A 15,036-nucleotide genomic window follows, 5' to 3' on the forward strand; every position below is an offset into this window, starting at 1 on the left:
CATGCTGTGGGTAAGAGCTTTCACCCAGGACATGAAGAATCACGACAGAGTAAGAAAAATATAAATGTTTTATTTCTTAAAACAGAAATAAGGGAACAAAACTAGAACTAAAGGCGCTGCGTCTGAAACACAGGAACGGGACGGGACCGGAATCTATAAAAGATCAGAGGAGAGGTGAGCGAGACCGGAACCAGAGAACCAGGAGAATCTGACTGAGTGACTGAGAGTTCTTACGGTCAGAGACCAGAAGTTGTGCGGAGGCGGACTGGGAGAGGCTGTGGTGGTGAGGATGGTGCTGAGCGTGGACAGGCAGGCGGGCGAGGAGATCGGAGACCTGAGGATCCTTGAGCGGTGAGACGGGAAACAACTCCAGACCAGGTAGGTGGTTCAGAACAGGAGACTGGAACAGGACAAACAAACTCATTAGCTCAGAACGCAGGACCAGGACAGTTTAGGAGGCTAGAGGCTACCCATATGAAAGTATCGACCGGCACTGGAGTTTAGTCCCATCGCTCCTTAAATCCTGGTGGCTCCGATTAGTGGAAACTCCATGCAGCTGTGATGAGTGCCACGCCCACCTGTAAAACACAGCGCTGATCAAAACTCACAGCAGATGGAGGCAGACCGTGACATGCATTTCGAGCGTTATCCGTTCTTTCACAATCTGTTGTGGAATTGTGATCGGCAGAAGCTTTTCTGGTTCGCGCCTCACCTTTTTGACAGCAGTGGCCCAAAAATGATCTCCTAACACATGGATTTTCTGCTTCCTGATCATGTGACGTGTGACGTACGGGGATGAAGATCGGCTTTAGAGCTGGGATGTTTGTTCTCACAGTGCGGGGGCTCGTTCCGATGCCCAAACAGTCAAAAAAATGCAAATGACGACTTTAGCCTCCTCACATTCTCCAGATGAGATGTTCTCATTATTCACCACTGGGGGAGGAATGACCGCACCTCCTGCTAAGTCATTCCCTAAAAGAAGAGCTACGCCTTCCACTGGCAAGGAAGAGCGGTAGAGCTCAGTTCATCAAACGGCAACACCTTTTATAAAATCAAAGTCTGGGAAGCCCCAGTGTCTCTTAAAATTTTTACAGGAGTCAGCGTGGCACAGCTTTCTGTAAAAGATACTTGTCCTTCTGACATAAAAGGACCGAAAACAAGATTATCGTCTCTGGACTTGGAGACAAAACCCACGAGCTGCGTAGGAGACCCTCATTTTTCATTCGTCCGCTTGAGGTTTACACAATCTCTCGCAACATGCCCTACCAGGTGGCAATAATAACAGCGAGGTTTTTGTGGACGAGGAGGAGGAGGAGGAGTTTTAAAGGGTTTAACTGACACAGGACGAGCAGTGTCACGTTTCGGTGTTGGTAGGACCCAAAATGCAGGAACCCAGGATGACACGAGGCAGGAGATGATGTAAAGTAAAATCCTTTTATTAGGATGAATGAAACCAAAAATATATCCAAATGGGCTGGAGCCAAAAAAAAAAAAAACCAATATATCCAAAAGAGCTGAGAAGGAGATCAAAACCCTAGAGACAACACGAGAAGACTGACAGAATTACCACAATGGACCGACACCAAAGACAAGACGGGGCTTAAATAACAGGGAGGAGTAATTAAGGGAACAGGAAGCAGGTGTGTGGAGTGAGGCTGGAGGGAAGGCAGGTGACAATAATTACCTAAATGGGGAAACAGAACCAAGGGAGGACAGATAAACCTAAAACTACAAATCCAAATTAAAAGGCTGCGGGAAGGACCAACACACACACACACACACAGAGAGAGAGAGAGAGAGAGAGAGACATAAATAACTCACACACACACACCTATACTGGGCTGTGGAAGAAGAGGCTGGAGCTGCAACTGGAGGGACAGAGGATAACTAGATGAACACGGACCTGAGGGGATGATAAAAAGGCCTACAAACAGAAGACACAAATAGAGACGCAGACAACGGACACAAGAGGGCGCTATGAGACACAGAAGGGAAACTAGAGAGGATGGAGACGCATCAGGAGACACATGGAGGGGGCAGACGCAGACCATGACAGAGCAGATTCACCCCGATGATCATTACCACCAACTCGGTGTGTTAGTACAAACTCATCCGCCAAGAGGGCGGCTGAGGAGAGAGAGGAGACTTTTTGTTCATTTAAATATATTGCTAGCGTCTCTGGCAAACATTTCTTAAATTCTTCCATAAGAATTAGCTCTTTCAGATCTTGTAAAGTTTTGACCTCGGAAGCAAGGATCCATTTTTCTAACATTAAAGCTTTCTCTCTGGAAAACTCAACAAAAGTTTGAGTGGAGGGTTTTACGTTCTGGGACCGAAACTTCTGACGGTAGGCTTCAGGAACCAACTCATAAGCAACAAGAACAGCTGCTTTTACTTTTTCATAATCCATGCTGTCAGTCAGAGAAAGAGAAGCAATTACCTCTTGAGCCTTTCCGGTTAACTTACACTGCAGGATAGTGGACCACACCTCCCGAGGCCAGTCCAGAGCAGCAGCAAGATGCTCAAATGTAGTGAAGTAGCTGTCAACCTCGCTCTCCCGGAAAGTCGGCACCAGAACAATGCATTCGCTGACGTCGCACTCTTTGCTCCGTTTGTCCCTTAATCTCTCGTGCTCAGAGTCTGTAGGAGAACCACCCCCTTTTGCTTGGTAATCCAACTCCATTCGTTTCAGCTTTAGCTTTGTTTCAGCCTCGATCTCACAGCGGCGGATCTCCAGTTCAATTTGCTGATATCGGGCTGTCTCCTCAGCCTGTCGGGCCTTTTCCTCAGCCGCATATTTCATGCGGGCTAGCCTGAGACGAAGACGGGCGTTCTCCATACCAGCAGCAGAGGAAGAGGAGGAAAAACTCCCTCCTGTGAGCGGTGTCTGCAGCGGAAGAGCGTCCTGTTCATCTGGGACGGAAGGGCGCTCGGGTGCCGCACCCGCAGAAGCAGCAGCATTCCCAGTCTTTTCACCCCCAGAATCCTTGAAGTCCTGTTTCAGGGGCAAAGTAGACGTGTCACTCAAAAGAGGCTGTAACAAACCTTCCTTTTTCAACGCGGCCATCACAGAATCTTTTAAGTCCTTTTTCAGTAAAGTCTGGATGCCTTGGAGACCGAGGTGTACAGCTATCTCCACCAGTTCTCTCTTTCTGCAGCTCTCGACCCGGTCCCGAGAAGGGGCAGCCAGAAACTCCTTCAAATTAAACATACTCACGTTATCACAAAAATCAGAAACAAAAGCACGGGTTCTCAAAGTAACACCACCAATCATTCAATTTAATCAAATTAAAACTAAATAATCCCGGACGAGCCCCCAATATGTTACGACCTCAACCTGGTCTAGGATCCTGGGAGGTCTAACACAGAAAACGTGAGAGTAAAAATAAAAGAGCTGACACCAAGTCACAGCCAATTAAGTCTGTTTTATTAACATAAAGCATCCCTAAGGGAGAAAACCTGGTTATAATCAACAGAGTTAAAAAAGGGGAGTTTAATTTATGCTGGGGAAAAACTGAGGCTTAAAGTAACTTAAAGAGCAATATTATTTCTCTGAGAACTGAAACTCTCTGGTTCCAAAAAGGAAGGCAGAAACAAAAGGAGCTTGCCTGGAGGCCTTACCCAAAGTCCACTGGTGAACTTAACTCACCCACACAACCAAAAACTCTGTAAAGAGCAAGAGAAAACCGAAGCTCTAAATCCCAAAGGTTTTCCCATGCAGGTGGAACCAAATCATCCGGGGGAAACTATAAACTCCAAAGGCTCTCAAAAACACACGTCTCCTCTCTCGTTAATCCTCTCCTCTCCAGTCCTCCTCTCCAGTGCGGCAATGATTTTTATCTGCTCCAGCCGGGTGATTCCTGATGCGAATCAGCTGCGGGCCGGGCGCTCTCCATGGTGGTGACCATGGTGCTAAAAACGGAGCAGAGTATAAGCCGGGCGCCGGGGAACTCAGGGCTCGTAACACACAGTTCAAACCGGAGTCAGTTAGGGTTAAATAAAATTTTAAAGTTGGACAACTTTGCATGAATACGTATATACTTTGTCCTGACCAATTATTATTATTACAATTATTAATAGCTTTTTTTTTTTTCATTTTTGCTCTCTGATGAATTATTTGGAAATGACTGATTTTTGGTTTGTGTTCTAAAAGCTACATAAACAAATTACATCTTGTAAAACCTCCCATAATTCAGTCAGATTCAAAACATTTCATTTCAAGGTATTTAGTAGGTGAAGAGGGTTTGTTTTCTTGTATGGTGCCTTCAAAAAGGTGCTTCACAATAATTTATGTTACATTAACAGACTAAATAACAATGCTTCCACCTGCCCAGCATCAAAAACAATCTATACATTTTACTGATTAATATATATAATTATCATTATGTGGGAAAACAATGTGTTTATCACCGAAATTAGCCTTTTTATATTCCTTTGTAATGGTACTGATAGAGAAGAGAGCCTGAAGTGATTCCCACAGACCCCCTTAAATGAGGCTGCTAGCTAACATGCTACATTGCTCATCTTCTTGAGGTTCATTGGGTTGTGAGGGGACACCTGCTGACATATCATCAGCTGCTGATTCTGGTAGGGACAAGGACAACAACCCATTTACCATAATTAGATGAAACATAGTTCCTCTCACTGTGGATATCAGAGCTAGCAAACAGGTTGAATTTAACCACTCACTAACTAAACCCACCTTTCTTTGAGAAAAAACTGACATACTGACGCCCTGTCTCCTGCCTGTCCTCTTTCTCCTTTCTTTCTTTCCTTTTCTGTGACCCAGACTTTGTTTTTGCAGACATATTTTTACTGCAGCCTTGGCGCACTCTGCTGACTGCTGCGTGAGCTGGCCTACGCCTCGCCTGCTACGCGCCCCCCGGCCAGGTGGACTGTACCATTTTATGCCGTTAGGGGGGTGTTCAAATTAATTAGTCAAAATAAAGTAGGGACCTCTGAATAAATATACATTTCATAAAGACTAAAAGATTGTTTGTTTAACGTCTTAAATGAGAAAAAATACTGCAAAGTAAAGTACTTGTGATTTTTAAACTTTATTTTTTTATTCAACTTTGAAACTTTTTTGGGCCCCTGACAGCTGTGGGCCCTTAGAATCTTCCTAATCTTTCACAGCTTTACGGCGCCCCTGCATACGTCACTCCAGCACGTAAAACAAGCTAGCTGCTGATGCTAGTATTGTGAATCACGGTTATTTGTTTATTTTCATGGTCTAATTATTACGTAAAATTGCGTTTACAGCTACAGCAAAAGGTCTGAGCCATGTGTCCTACACGCATTTTTAAAAAACAGGTCTGATCTAAAATAATAACCTACATCTATAAATCCATCTAGAACCGCACCGCTACTTCTGGACTCTAGACGAGTCCCGTTAGCATGACTGCAGCAAAACTGCTAACCGTGTTAGCTCTGGGAAGGAAAGAACAAGTCCTTTGGGAAAGCTACAACACACACACACACACACACACACACACACACAAACACACACACGCACACACACACACACACACACAGATATAATCTAAAAGATGATCTCTATATTTCAACATTAGAACCTCCATGACATCCTGGATTAGTGCAAACAACAAGTTAAGCTAAGGAGTTACTCCAGCATACGGAAGATTTATTCTGGTAAATTGCCAGTTAAATATTTTCCAGAGTTATATCAATAAATACACACAACAGTAAAACTGTAGATTACTGAACTATAATGGGACACGTGATGGAGCTAAAACCAGCTGAGAACTCGTCAGCTTAGAGCTCCCAGTGGTGCACAGAAATGAAATATTTAAGAAAAGTAAACAATCTGTACCGATTTTGGTTCTGAAGATGAACAGAATCCTCCTCTATGTCCAAATCGGGTCGCAGGTCTTCTGAGTCAAACGGTCTAAAACATGTCTGCACCTCTGGTAGTGATATCCAGCTGGCGGGGTCGAAGTTCGGTTGAACTTCTCCAGTAATCTAACATCCGTTCTCGTTGCCGTATCCCAGAGAAAAAACAAATCTGATGGACTAGTAGAGGCTTCAGAAGCTACATCTGATTGATGACACATTGTTCTCTGCTATAACGCTAACGCAGAAACAGCGGAGTCAGGCGTTGTTTACTACAGCTGTTTCAGCAGAGCTCCATGTGAAACGTCACCAGCTGCCCAGGGCTTAGACCAGAAGTTAGTTTCTGTTTTTCCCTCGCCGGTCACAAACATCAGATTTTCTTACAATTCCAGACGTCAAAATCCAAAAACCTTTTTCATCGGAGATTTTAATACACATTTACACACGCTGTTCAAACAAATTTTGCCTCTGGCCGATATCTTTAAATGAGTGAGTGAACCCGCTACCAAGGATGAACTCTGCTAACTTTAAAAATCAGCTGCTCTAAATAAGCATGAAGGTCAGAGAGGAGCTCTAGGATGGACATGGATAAAGGAACTGTAATGTAGAGGTAAAGTAGGGCAGGGCCAACGTTAGCAGCTGTCATACGGTCCATCTGAAATGTTTGACTTTCATTTAGCTTGTTATGTGACAGGTTAGAGCACAGTCTCATTTAGAGTTTTGTCATGAGGACATTGAGATACCTCACAATTGAAATGTACAATCCTAGAAAAACCTCGTCAATCAATGTGCACGTCCTGTTCTCACTGATTGGATAGAAATCCTTCCATCATACTGTGTGTGTGTTCGTGTGTGTGCGTGCACACAGGAGCGTGTTGTGAACTGGTGTTGTGGTTTTGCACCGATGTAACCATCTTTACGCTGACACAAATGTAACTAAGTAACTTTTACTTTGAGTACATTTTATTTATGATACTTTTTACTTTTACTTGAGTAAAAATTCAGGAAAGTATTTATACTTGTACTTTAATAAAAAATCATCAAAGTACTGGTACTCGTACTTAAGTAGGAAATTGTAGTACTCTTTCCACCTCTGGTTAAAAGTATGTAAATGTCAAAAGAAAACAATGCATAAGCTAAGATCTACAACCAGGGGCAGTCCTAGCTCGTTTGGTGCCCTGGGCGATCACACTTCCTAATGCGTGATTTACTTGACCAACTTATTACAATATGTGATGCATTTATGCCCCAAGGCATAAAGAAAGCAAGAGCAAAAAAGCAAGTAGCCGTCGCCGCTGTAACATATGTTCTCCAAAAGACACACAGCCAAAAATAAAAATGAGTTTTCAATACCTAATACCCATTTTGCCGCCCCCATTTCCCAGGTCTAAAACTGCTACTGTTTACAGCAATTCATGTTCATGAATATCTTCATATTCTTCATGTTTTCAAGGTTTCAAGTGTTTGACATTTAAACAAAGTGCTTGAACTGTAAGTGATAGGTGTGTGTGTGTGTGTGTGTGTGTGTGTGTGTGTGTGTGTGTGTGTGTGTGTGTGTGTGTGTGTGTGTGTGTGTGTGTGTGTGTGTGTGTGTGTGTGTGTGTGTGTGTGTGTGTGTGTTACTTTTACATTCGCTAATAAAAAGTTACAACAAAAAGCAGTTGTTTAATAATTAAGACAAGTGGACTGCTGTTAGTGATTTTTGAAGCATCATAGACTGATTCTGATTTGTCTGATTTTAGTTTACGTAACATTTTTTGTTTGTGTTCATAAGCATGTTTTCTTAAAACATGTGAAACCTTTAATTTCATGTTTTGTGTCAGAACATTCGATCAGAATCTCTAACATAATTTGTACACATATTTAAAAAATCTAAACATGTTTTAGGAAATCCTCCCAGATATGAGCCTGGGATGGACCACCACGGTCCTGGTGGTGCCCATCGTGGTCGTCCTCACAGCTGGATTTTTCTACCTGTATGATGTAATTGTTGGTCTGCTGTCTAAAACATCCGTACGCAACAAGGTGGTCCTAATAACGGATGCTTTATCTGGGCTTGGGAAAGGTAATTAACAGAAAACTACAGTAAAGCTTTGGGCCAGGACTTGACATCTCAGATGTTAAAGTTAAAGTCCAATCAGTTGTCACACACACAGGTGTGTGTGCGACATTTGTTCTCTGCATTTGACCCATCCCCTGGGGGAGCGGTGAGCTGCAGACACGGCCGCGCTCGGGAACCATTTGGTGGTTTAACCCCCCAATGCCACCCCTTAATGCTGAGTGTCATGCAGGGAGGCATTGGGCCCCATTTTTTCAAAGTCTTTGGTATGACCCGACCGGGAATCGAACCCTGATCTCCCAGTCTCAGGGCGGACACTCTACCACGTGTTTGTGTGAAGAATGTGCAGGTGTGTTTCACAAAGGAGGAGCAAGACTGATCCTCTGTGGAAAAAAGCCGGGAGAAACTTGAAGAACTTGCAGATGAATTGGCAAATTCTTCTGATCCCACCGTAGTAAGTACACTGGATGAGTGAACTGATGGAAGACTTTCACAATAAATACAAATCCAGCTCTGGAAAAGTAAAAATCTATGGGAAATGCTTTGTATTTGATCAGTTTTGCTGCTATGACTCAGTTGGCACCAGAGGCAGAAGCATCCACGGCTAGCATCACAGCTGTAAGCCCTTTCTTTCCCCACACATTCCCCCCAAAGCTCGTCCTGCTGGACTTTGATGACATGGATAGCATGCCCGAGGTCATCGGTGAGATCCTGGAATGCTACGGCTGCTTGGATATTCTCATCTTCAATAACAGCTTAAAGGTCAAAGCTCCTGCACAGAGCCTGCCTCCGGAGATGGACAGGCTTCTGATGGACAACAACTACTTTGGGCCCATCACTCTGGCTAAAGGTCACTCACTGAATGATGTAACGTTTGATTTTCACATTGAAACTGTTACAGCCTGATGTCTGCAGTGATGCGGGCCTTGTACCGGTCTGTCGTGGTGAAGAGAGAGCTGAGCCAGAAGGTGAAGCTCTCGATTTACCGTTTGATCTACGTTCCTACCCTCACCTATGGTCATGAGCTTTGGGTAGTGACTGAAAGAACGAGATTGCAGATAAAAGTGGCCAAAATGAGTTTTCTCCGAAGAGTGGCTGGGCTCTCCATTAGAGACAGGGTGAGAAGCTCGGTCATCCATGAGGGGCTCGGAGTAGACCCACTGCTCCTCCACATCGAGAGGAGTCAGTTGAGGTAGCTCGGGCATCTGGTCAGGATGCCTCCTGGACGCCTTCCTGGTGAGGTTTTACGGGCACGTCCAACCGGGAGGAGACCTAAAGGTAGACCCAGGACACGGTGGAGAGACTATGTCTCTCACCTGGCCAGGGAACGCCTCAGGATTCCCCCGGAGGAGCTGGCCCAAGTGGCTGGGGAGAGGGAAGTCTGGGCCTCTCGCCTTAGGCTGCTGCCCCCGTAACCCGACTCTGGATAAGCGGATGGATGGATGGAGGGAGGGAGGGAGGGAGGGAGGGAGGGAGGGAGGGAGGGATGGATGGATGGAACAGTGACAGCGTTGTGGTTTCTCTGTTTTAAGGGTGCTGCCCTCCATGATCTCCAGAAGAAACGGCCTCCTGATTCTGGTTAACAGCGTCCAAGGGAAGATAGCCATTCCTTTTCGCACAGCGTGAGTTCAGAGGTTGATGATGAGCAGGAAGCTGCTTAAACCTGCATGTTTTCATTCTTGTGGGCCTATCTGTATTATTAAAATGATCAGAGCCACTACAGAGTCTTGTTGTGGGAACGTGAGAGGAACTGTGACATAGTAAAGCTTTTGCTGCATGCTTCTTCATGTTGAATTCAAATAAAATAAATACAAGAAATATATGATGATAATGAGAATAATAATTTTATGTATATGTAAGAGTGTTGTTAGGGCTAAAAGGCAGAATTTACCTTTTGTTTGTTTGTTTTTTCTCATTAGAACTTCACGTTGTCCCACATTGAGTATCTCTGTCCCACATTTGGTAAGTTGGGATCTGGTCACCCTAGAGCAGGGGCACGGAGCTTGCAGCTCCTTCTCCAGATTTAAAGGCCCTATGTGTGAAATCCGTTGAAATCAGGATGAAAACATGCGACTCTTTAGAATCATGCAGTTCAGAGAAAGTATTGCAGCTGCGGTGGCTCACTCATGAGTTTGATCATATAATCAATTTCCAACCTGTGTAGCCCAAAGCTTAAAACAAGCATTCATGATTATGACTGTTTTATCAACCTACCAGTTCTGAAGGAAGCAGCTAGTTCTGCTCTCGAAGCGGTCACGATTCACACACAGAGGAGGGGTGAGGTCAGCCGGGAGGTCAGGTGTTGTGAGAAATTGTGTTCCCCAGAAATATTCTGTTCCGTGTCGGGAGATCACATTTCTGGCTATTTTCATAACATTTGTGATAAACTTTTACGGGAAAATAATGTAAAGTAATAATGTTCTGCTTGTGATTTTTTTTCTGCATTTCCTCCTAAAACCAAGAAAAAAGATCCAGTAAAAACATTCTTGGTCACTCTTTTGCAGCAAGCTTATTTATCATTTTTGAAAGTTATGTAAAAGGATGTAATCTCACTCAGTTTAACATCTTTTATTTGAGGTAGTTTAGTCCTCAAACATTGTCCTGTTAGAAAATGTCAGGTGAAGAAAAATGGTAACAGAAAACCATGGATGACTAGGAGTTTACAGCAGAAAGAAAATGTATTATATAAGAAATATTTACTATTACAAACTAGTGAAAGTGAAAAAACATATAAACAGTACAATAATATGTTGACTTCTATCATAAGAAGACAGTAAAAGGAGCACTATAATACATTATTAGAAGTAAAAATAATATTCAAGCGACGTGGAATATTATAAATGATCTTATCAATAAAAAAATGAATAAAAAAGTAATTTTCTAGACATTTTTTTAATTAAATGTGGTGATATAGTGGACAATAAACAAGATGTTGCTGAAGAATTTAACAAATATTTTGCTGATGTCGGTACAAGTCCGGCCAAACAAATTCCAAATTGTGATAAAAAATTAAATATGTTTGATTTTTGGGAGGGATCAGCAACGGTGATATAATAGAAACTGCTAGAAAACTTATAAGAAATCCACTGATATTAATTTTACTGATACATTCATAATTAAAGAGGTCACTGATTTTACTGTAAAACCTCTTGACTTTTATTTGTAATCCATCCTTTCAAAAAGGCGTTTTTCCAAACAGCGTGAAAATAGCTAAAATAAAACCAATTTTTAAAAATGGAGGCAAACATTGAGGGACAGATTAAAGTCACACTGGTTTTTATTTGAACACTCAACTGTTTACTCAATGATTCAGCTTCATTCCAGCATTATTTATACGTACAATAAATATTTATTTAGCTGAAAATATAATGTTATCAGTGCAGAATTTTATTAGTTGACTTTTTGTAATGAAATGTTTACATTTAACCTTTTATCTGCTTATTGATCTTCATAATGCTGGTAGAAATGCAGCTACAGCTGTGAAGTAGCCCATGAGTGTTATTTTATGATACCTAGTATTTATTTTACTGTATCCCGTTCTCTGGACCAGAGCGTAGACCTGTGGTCACAGACAGGCTGCAGTCATTAAACTGGTTAACATGAGGTCAGGGGTCACACTGTTTTCTGAGTGTTTGCAACACAGTTCTGAGTTTAAATACCGGTAGTTCTTTTGACGTAGTTAGCTCAAGTCATTTTGAAGTTCCTGTTTAGTAATAAATGTAAAGAAAATTCAAATCTGTTTTTTTTTTTTCATTTAAGCTGCAGTTTTACAGACTTTAATAAACCTAAACACAAATACAAACCACACTGAAAGCTGAGGTTGTTCTGGAAAAAGGAGCAGAGTTACAAACATTTTACACTTTTATTACAATTTTAAAGCCATAAAAAAAATACCAGTCATATTTATGGTCATAAGAGGGTTAAACGTGATGAATGTTCCGCCTCCCACAAAGAGATAGTAAAAGTGAATGTGAGCATAAATATATACGTTTTATTACTTTATTTTGTATTTTTTATTATTGACTGTTACTCCAAAGGGTTCGGATGAAGGCAATTGGACTTCTTTGGTTTCTTTAAAACATTTCACTTCTCCTCTGAGGAGCTTTGTCAGTTCTAACTGAAATATGGGAGAGTCAAGCTCATAAGCTGTAGCTGTCTGTTGTTGTTTAAAGAGCAGAAACTACTCTGAGTACCCCACCTCTCCATCTCCTGATGAGTGGTTAGCCTCTACTGATGGTGAGTCATCGTGTTGATTAGATGCAGGAAGGTGTGACCTAGACTGAAACTGAATGAGATTAAAGCTGCATTATTGGTTCTGGAAAGGTGAAATCTAAGCCCCGCCCCTATTTAAAGTGGGGTTTTCATGTTTGACATAGATAGCTTTTACTCCTCTCCCCATCCGTCCAGAATGTGGACTTTGTCATCTTCAAAGGTGTGTCCCTTGTCCTTCAGGTGGAGGTGGACTGCAGAGTTTTGACCTGAAGAGGCGGCTCTCCTGTGTTGTGTTATGTTCTTGTGTACTTGTTGTTTAGTTTCTCTAATGTAAACATCTGGACAGTCCTCACTACACTGGACTGCATAAACGACCCCACTCAGCTTCTGTTTGGGTGTTTTGTCTTCTGGATGGACCAGGTTCTGTCTGAGGGTGCTGTTGGGTTAAAGTTTACCGGGATGTTGTGTTTGGAGAAGATTCTTCTAAGTTTCTCTGAGACTCCTGCCACGTATGTGATGATGGTGCCTTTGTGGAAAGGGTGTTGTTGTTAGGTTGGTAGCAGAGCTCTCATGTTTAGTGGTAAGTTCAGTGAGATCATGGAATGGGATCAAGAATTTTCTACTGACAGGAAAAAGATCTCAGCTAACATAGCCGTAGATCACACTGGCTAAGTCTCTGTGGTGCATTTATTTTACTACCTCTTACTAGAGCTGTCTTTAGTAGGCACAACATATCTTTGGTTGTACACCTGTGCAATAGCAATAAAGTATCTTGATTCCTGTTAAATGTACTTCCTGAATGAGTGACCTTTTCAGGCTAAAACTACTAAATGACAAATACAGACAGAAGGACGACTTATTTCTTCTTTTATAACGCGTTGCATCACCACCTGGTATCAGAACAGGACTCAGTATTGGAAGATAATCAATAATCAAACAACTTGGACTCGGATCAGGGGCAAAAATGTGGTTGTAACATCTCTAGATATAAGTCAGCTTTAAAAACAAACAGTTATTTATTTAACTAACATTAACTTCAATTAATGACACTAATATATATATTTTTATTATGTTGTTTGAACCCAAGTTTCCCATAATCTGAATTTTCTAACTTCTTGGATTGCTCTATAAGTGCCCCTTGTTTTTACTTTGAGCCCCCGCCCCGTCAAAGGTCTCTGCACGGCCCTGATATCCACAAATATAGAAGCTCTGCTAAAAACCTTATTCAGACTTCTGATAATTGAAGTCAAACAATTTATTTATTTATTTTTCTTATTGTTCCTTAATGAGAATTCCCCCTGGCTTGTTTCTTAAAGTCAGTTGTAATGGAAGATTGATCATTTTCAATAAAATTAATTATTTATATATATATATATATATCAGTAGCGGTTTTAGGCACGGGCAGACAGGGCAGTTGCCCGGGGCGGCATTTTTTCATGACACAAAAGGGGCGCACAAGCGCTGAGTAAAAAAAAAAAAAAGGAAATCTGCGCCTCACCGAGGTTTTCTATTATCTGTCATATGACAGTGTCTGGATTGGAAACAGCAAGTTGGCGCCCCCTTCAGCTGCAGGCGCTCCGTGCACCGTGTGTGTATGAAGAAGAGGAAGGGGAGGGGTGCGGCGGGGGAATTCACCTCTGGTGGGTCCAAATGAATTGAGAGGGTAGGGGCTGAATCAACTGTATCAACATGGCTAAAGTCGATCATATCTTGATGTTCTTCCACATTTCATTCATAATATCATAAACACAGGCCTATCATTCTTTCAGGTGTTTCTGAATTGTGTGAAATGGCCGAATAAAAAAAGGAAAAACAAAACGATTTTGTGGTCACCCCCCCATCAAGGTCAAATTGTTTAGTCCTGACTAAAGGAAACTTATTGAGTCAAGAGCCAAACAGAAGAGATGAATATAAAAAGGCTAAAACCAACAGGTGCCCGATTCAGGAATAAAAAAGAAAAAAAGAGGATAAAGATAAAGGTATGTTCGCTCTCATGATGAATGTTTTCAATTTTTTGAACCAGTTAACTGGGATTTTAACGGTTAAATTCTGTCAACTAGTTGCTAACAGAGCTAATAGGGCTGAAATATTGAAACGAATATTCAAATGGTTCGAATAAATTCCTTGAATCGTTTTTTACTGATTCAAACTAGGATTTGTTAAATGCTCGCTGCAGCCTGTGGCCTGCCTGAACAACAACAAACACATGTTGATCAAGTTCACATAATAATAAATAAATCAACTCTACAAGCAGAAGAAAACTCCCCAGTCACCACTAACTATCCTGTTTATTTATTGCAGATGGCTGCACTGATTATTTTTTACCTGGTTTGTTCTGTAAAAGTTGGCATTTTTGGTAGTCTACAGTTTTTTTTATGTCAGTTTAAATTACAATTTCAGAGGCAATTGTAAAATATTATGGATCATGATAAAGATCTATTGGAGATCTACCCCAACTTTTGGACTGCTCTGCCAGTCACTGTGGCTCAAGCTGAGAGGAGCTTTTCAAAACTTGATCAAGTCATACCTGAGGTCACCTATGTTTCAGGGGCGGCTCACTAACCTGGCTCTGATTAGTATCAATCACTCAGTAGGGGAGCAGATTTCATATGATGACATTATTGATGACTTTGCATCAAGGTTAGGTTTTAATTTTAGTTTGTGTTTTCTGTTGTAAGTGCAATGCTGTAGTGATTATCTTTAGTTTGTTATGTGTGAAATATTTTTGCTATTTAGAATATTTATTATATATTATGTGCATATATTCTTAATATTTAGTTAGTTTAGTTGTTTTTGTATATTTGATTCTATATATTTTGATACAGTATATAATGTATATTGCTTTACATTCTGACAACTTCATAGTAATTAATGTAAATATGTGCAACTTAGAAAAATGAATGTTCAGTAGT

Source organism: Nothobranchius furzeri, chromosome 16 (assembly GCF_043380555.1).
Source record: "Nothobranchius furzeri strain GRZ-AD chromosome 16, NfurGRZ-RIMD1, whole genome shotgun sequence".
In the NCBI taxonomy this organism is placed as follows: domain Eukaryota; kingdom Metazoa; phylum Chordata; class Actinopteri; order Cyprinodontiformes; family Nothobranchiidae; genus Nothobranchius; species Nothobranchius furzeri.